Here is a 6,930-nt window from a genome sequence, read left to right on the forward strand (position 1 = left end):
GCAATGCCACTGAAATTTGTTATTCCTTCGCTCGGCATAGGAATTTGTCCAGCTCACAAAAATCAGCCGTCTTCTGAATCAAGAGACATTTCCTCCCAAATATCTCTTCCAGTCTAAAATGTAACTTGACAGTCAGTGTTCAACAGACCAGACACACACCCAGATCCAACAACTTTGTAGGAACATATGCAAAAGTTCTTTAATGTTAAACCCCCTTGTGCTGGCCGAACCTCTCCTTCATTGCTGTTAAACCACATGAACTACAAAGCCAGCTGTGTTGTGGGTGAGCACAGAAAGACGTTGAACAGCATTAACTCTTTACTAGGGAATGGGGGGAAGAGGGAATTGGTTCAGTTTGCCTTTTACTGCAACACTCAGTATGTCACACTTCCTGAAACAATATGTAAAGACAGTTATCCTTCAAAGTTTGGTGAATTTTGAGGTGCAGTTATCCTACCAAACCCTGCATACAAAAATGTGTATATGAGGATAAAGTGTGTAGAAACCAGGCAAAAATATTCCTCTTCTCCCAGGACTTTGGCTAATTAAACTAATTTAAACTGGCAGGTATTATTTTGTTTATTATGTTGCATATTTTTGAGTTTTTGTACTGTAAACAACCCTGTGATCCTTGGATGAAGGGAGGTATATAAATGATGATGATGATGATGGTGATGGTGATGATGACGATAGCATGCATATATGCAGTGCTTTTTCTTGGGGGATGCAGGGGGACACATACCCCTAAACATTTTGTGAATCTTTGTACTTTTGTCCATTTACTGTATTTATTTTTCCCAATTTGAACTATAACATAGTGATTTTCTTGAGTCAAAATGAGAGTACCCCTAAACAATTTTTTTAGAAAAAAAGGACTGCATATATGAGTGAAAATGGCATTCAAAAATGTATTAATGGGGAAAGTTGTTTTGCTAAAAATATGTATATATGGGGGAATTGCATACAAAAGTATGTTTATCAGGAGACATTCCTGCCTGAATACTGATGATTTTTCACAAGCACTTAAAAAAAATCACAAACAGATGCAGAAATGGGAAAAGTGAGAAACTGAGAGAAACCGAAATTGACAGATTCATCTACAGAACTACAATTACCCAAGTGCAAGAACATGCATGTGCAAATAATTAGGAACCAATTCAGAACTTTAAAAACAAATCATTCCTTCATTCCTTGAAGATCTGACCACAACTGACCTGATTCTTAAAAGCAGTATTAGAAGTTTTGGTACAACTCAACTTGCAGAAGAGGGGTTTGCATAGGGTTAGGGCAGATAAGAGTGAGAGGTCTCCACATTCCTGGACTATCCCTGTGCCTTTAACCCATGGGTAGGCAAACTAAGGCCCGGGGGCCAGATCCGGCCCAATCGCCTTCTAAATCCGGCCTGCAGACGGTCTGGGAGTCAGCATGTTTTTACATGAGTAGAATGTGTGCTTTTATTTAAAATGCATCTCTGAGTTATTTGTGGGGAATAGGAATTCGTTCATTTTTTTCCCCAAAATATAGTCAGGCCCCCCACAAGGTCTGAGGGACAGTGGACCGACCCCTGGCTGAAAAAGTTTGCTGACCCCTGCCTATCAGCTTACTTCTCTATCTTCTTGTTGTTTAGACTGACATGCCTTAGGTTGCATCCTGTTCACAACTCCCTTTTCCTCACCCTTCTCTCTCAGACCTCTAGATGAGACTTCCTCTTTAGCCATCCTCTGGGAGAACAAAGGAGGAAGGTTGGCTGCTTTGTTCTACCCTAGACTAGTTAGGCTACAACTAGAAACTATTCTATCCAGATTATGTATTTCCTACAATGAACAACGTTGTTGCTTTATTTCCTACAAGTATCTTTCTTTGTGTGGTTGTAACAAGTGAAGTCTACTCTCCAACCCAGAATCACTAACCAAATGCTGCTCACTCTGCATACAAAAGGGTTTCAGTACGCAACTGGATCCCAGTAAGGAGCTTGCCCATTGATGCACATTTGCAAACCAGAGAAACAGTTGTGGGCACCACACACACACACCACTCCCAAACACACACCACAATATGTTTTGTGCTTCGTTTCAAGCCTAATATCAGTGAGTGGGATGGGCAAGAAGACCCAATAAACGCCAGGGAGAGACTCTGTCAGTTCATCTGCATCTCCGGGTGCCACTACAATATGTACACTGCATGCTTAAACTGCTTGAATCGTAATTTATTTCTCCCTAAACTACAATTCCCAGAATTCCTTGAGGGAAATCCTATTGGATGTGATTTAAAACTGATATAAGCGTGTCATATAGCAGAAATGGATTATTGTGTTTAGAGTTTGTAGAAATGGTTGTTATTGCTTTTAGAATGTATATATATATTGTATTTTATCTTTATCATTTTGTATACTGCTTTGATGGCCTCTGGCTATAAAGCAGCTTATGAATGTGTACATCATCAACATGGCTTTCACCTAAAATTTGCAATCAGAAACAATTCAGAAGTTTGAAACTAGACAACAGTATAACAGAAACAACATAAATTTAAAAATTGTCCAGTAGCACCTAAGTTGGTCTCTAAGGTGCTACTGGACAATTTATTATTATTATTATTATTTATTTCAACTGCGTCAGACCAACACGGCTACCTACCTGAATCTAGAAACAACATATTTATTGCTATTGTTGTTACTATTAAATCTATATACTGCTTAATGCCATAATAGTCTGCTAAGCAGTTTGTTTTGGTGCCTGAGGCAGATATTTCTGCTCCCCCTGGAATGAAGACATAACACACCAATTATGAACTGAAATCGGGGTCTGCAACTTTGCTTATTAACCTATGGAATATTCAGTGGAATCTAACTAATTGTTATCCCTCCTGCTTCCGAGTAGTATGGGTGGGTGACTATTTCTAAGGAGAGAGCTAGGATAATAATTCATGGCAAAAGTACTTCACAGTTTTATTTTATTAACTGTTCATGCTGGTCAATAAGTAGAGGCACTCTGTTCTCAGAGAACTGAGATGGCAGCCCTTTGCAATTCCTTCAGCAGTATGCAGCAGAACAGCATTAAAACTATCAGCAACACTGTTAAAGAAGCCAAACTCTGAACCAAAGGGCCCAAGAACTACAGTAGGATGACAGCTGAGCTAACATAATGCACCAGAAGCTACCAAGATGCCACCTAAAAGTATGCCTGCCACTACCTTTTATGGCATCCCAACAAGGTCACAGTAAGCATCCCCTGAAAAACTCACATTGCAGAATAGGCTGTTTGCTCTTAACACAAGAACAAGCAAACATTAGAAGAGTCTGTTGGATCAGGCCAATGGTCCATCTAGTCCAGCATCCTGTTCTCACAGTGGCTGACTGGATGCCTGTAGGAAGCCTGCAAGCAGGACATGAGTGCAACAGCACTCTGCTCACCTCAGATTCCGTATTCAGAGGCATACGACCTCTGATAGTGGAGACAGAACATAGCCATCATGCTGATAGCTTTGTCCTCCATGAACTTCTCAGATCCTCTTCTAAAGCTATCCAGGTTGGTGCCTATCACTGCCTCCTGTGGGAGCAAATTCCATAGTTTAGCAATGTGTTGCACTTTTGTCTGCACTGAGTTCATCTTCATTGGATGGCCACAATTTCTAGACTTATTCTAGATTCCTACTCAGCTCCCTTTTGAACTGGCCCAGCCTCTCCTAAATTAAATGTACCCCCTTTATCATACCAACATTTAATTGGATGCCATAATTTGATGCCCTCCCTCACTTCTGTTCTGAACAGAGAAGTGCAAATCATTTCTCTCTGTTGGCGAGTTTTGGGGTGACTGATGTAGGGGCAGTAATGGGGTGGTTGATGGGAGGGGCAAGCCTGAACCACTTTGTGGTCCCGAGATGTAGCAGCCATTATGCCACACCTCCACAACAGCCATTTTTATGATTGGCACCCATGACACATTCTCAAAATTCCGGATGAGTCCATTGGTCCAAAAAGGTTGACGACCCCAAAACTCTAGTTTCTGGTTAAGGATCTAGTATAGAAGAATGCATTCCCCACTATCATATTTGTCCAACAGAGATGACTTAAAGCATTATCACCAACACTAATTGATTATAATTCCCAGACATTTAATCATTACATTTTTTCCCCAAACTGTCATGTGATGGGCTGGGAGGGTCCTCGTACTGTCAGTTTTACTAGTATGAAAAATAAAATTATTGCACTCTGCATAAAAAGTCATCCTGCTTTGTTTCTCCCTTGATGACATGGATCTCATGCCTAGGATACTCTGCACTGGCAGTTTCCCAAAATTTACTGTACCAGAGACTTACAGTAGGAATTCTCCTATTCCTTGTCCGCAGTTGTGTTGTTGCTGGATGATTTTCACACGGAGGTGCTCATTCAGTAAACAGGCTGACCTGCAATGGATAATGGATATTTCTGAAGCAGCGGGATCTCACAAAAAGTGGCTGCCATGTATACACTAACCAATGTGGAGGCATCAGTAGTACAGTGGTAAATTCAGAAGTGCAGGGTCTCTTCATGGTAGCACAGAGCCATCACTGCCACAGCTCCTTCTAAGATTATGCAATAATCTTATAATTATACAGGAATAGTAATTAGGGGTTCATCACAATGATCAATGCAGATCTCTGTGTGCTGCCTTTCAGCTAGATCTGCTATTTTCTGTGTGCATACATGAGCAAATAATATGGAGTGTTCCAATATCTTCTTTCAGAGTGATGTAACAGAACTTGAAGACACCTTCTCTTGACACTGAAGCAACTTGCTTTTTCAGTGTTCCTAAGTGATTAGCTTTACAAACACCTCCTCTGTGTTCATCCCATGTGCCTTCTCCAGAGTGAGCCTAGGAGCCAATCCTCAGTGGCTGACTTTCACTCTAATCAATACAAAGGGTAGGAAGACTTGAGGTTAAAAAGTTCCTCTTTCATGTTGATTGGTCTGCTATAGTATGCTGGGTGTAGTTGTCAAAAGGTTGCAAAGTTAAAATGGGCATATGTAGGAGATGTGGCAAAAAGATGATTCAGCCTGATGGAACAAAGTCGTGCTGGTGTGGAGACCATACAATTTTAAAAGAGCAAGGGGATGAACACCTATGTGGTGGGTGGGCAGGTAATCTAAAACTAATAGCAGAGCTCATGGGGATGCAGACAGCAAACAGTGGAGGACATGGGAGATAACTTGAAGAGGCTTGTATCTGAAGAAGGATGTGGAGGAGGAGAATAGAGACAAGGACCTTGCTGGGACCCCACTGCAGAAAGAGTAACAGGAGAGTCCCAAGGACTAGGTAGAGAAACCTGGGACAGGGGTGACCTGCATCCCCTGGGCCTGAAGTTGACCATCCCTAGTCTACACTCATCCACGAATCTGTCACTGAACCCATATGTCTTATGTTCAAGGAATAAAAAACAAACTGAGAGCTCCCTCCATAAAACTGTTTCCTGTTCACCCCATTGTACAGTAAACTTGCTCCAAGCAATGGGAGAGACCATAGCTTAGTGTGTGTGTGTGTGTGTGTGTGTGTGTGTGTGTGTGTGGTATAGCGGTTAGAGTGTTGGACTAGGACCCAGGAGACCAGGGTTCAGATTCCCACTTAGACATGAAGCTCACTGAGAGACCATGGGCCAGTTACTGCCTCTCAGCTTCACCTTCCTCATAGAGTTGTTGTGGGGATTAAATGAGGTGGAGGACAGCCACTTTAAGATCCTTGGAGGAAAAGGTAGGATGCAAATGCAATAAAAACATAAAAAATACATGCAGGCTTGAGTACTAGACTTCTCCACTAAAACAACCTCTGGTAGAAAACTGGAAAAGGTCTCAACATGAGATCCAGGAAGTGTCCACCAGTAAAAATTCTGGGTTACTGCAGTAAGCCATGTGTGGGGCTGTATTTGGACCTAGTCTTTAAGCTCCAGCTTGTGCAGCATGCAGCATGCAGCAGCTAGTCTGCTGATGGGAACAGGTGCGCACCAGCATATGAGACTTCTGTTAGAACATCTACACTGGCTGCTACTGGACCAGGCAGGTTTGAGGCTCTTGTGCCGATATACAAAGCCCTGAACAACTTGGGTGAACTTATATCCCAGAGGATGACTGAGATCCTCCAGAGGAGTGCTATTAGTTGTCCCACATGTTACAGAGGCCTGACTGAGCCCAACTGGAAGTTGAGCATTGAGTGTCGCTGGTCCTGTGCTGTGGGACCCTCTTCCAGCAGAGATTTGACAGAAGCACCCTCGCGTTTGACTTTCAGACATCTCTTGAAGACCTTTTTATGCAGACCAGCCTTTGCAGCTGTTTAGATTTATTCACCAGTCACCTTAATGATTATTTGTATTGTTCTACTGTGACGCGACATGGTGGTATAGCAATATTTTTGTAAATAAATAAACAAACAGTAGATCACACTGAGTTAGACAGACTACAAGTCTGACTCACTCTGAGGCAGTTATGCTCCTATGCCTCTGTTCACTCCAGGGTCATTCAGTCGAAAACAGGATTATTTTGACATAAATAGTTTGGGGACTGCACACATGAACTCTTAATAAATGGTGCAAAAGTTGGATTGGTGTATTTCCATAATGCTGTGCCTGCTGACAAATTAATCCAATTAACAAAGGTGAAAGTTTATAATTGGGGTTAACTTGAATTCAAGTGGTCATTGTTCATGTCCCCCCCATTGTGTTCTCTCCTAAATAACTCACCACAATCCCTCAACCTTGGCATCAAAGAGAGGGACTGACTATCTGGAAGAAAGTAAATATATAGTTTGTATTTTTTTAAAAAAAAATATGATAACTGTGTGAAACAATGAGGTGGTTTTTTTTTAAAAAAAAAAGGTTTGGGGGTGCAGTGAGGCAAAGGATCATCATTTCCCCCCTTAACCTTTCTTAAGCTTAGAGCATTTTAAAATAGTTCAAGTCCCTATT

The sequence above is a fragment of the Podarcis liolepis genome, assembly GCF_965112155.1.
Source record: "Podarcis liolepis genome assembly, chromosome: 14".
Classification (NCBI taxonomy): domain Eukaryota; kingdom Metazoa; phylum Chordata; class Lepidosauria; order Squamata; family Lacertidae; genus Podarcis; species Podarcis liolepis.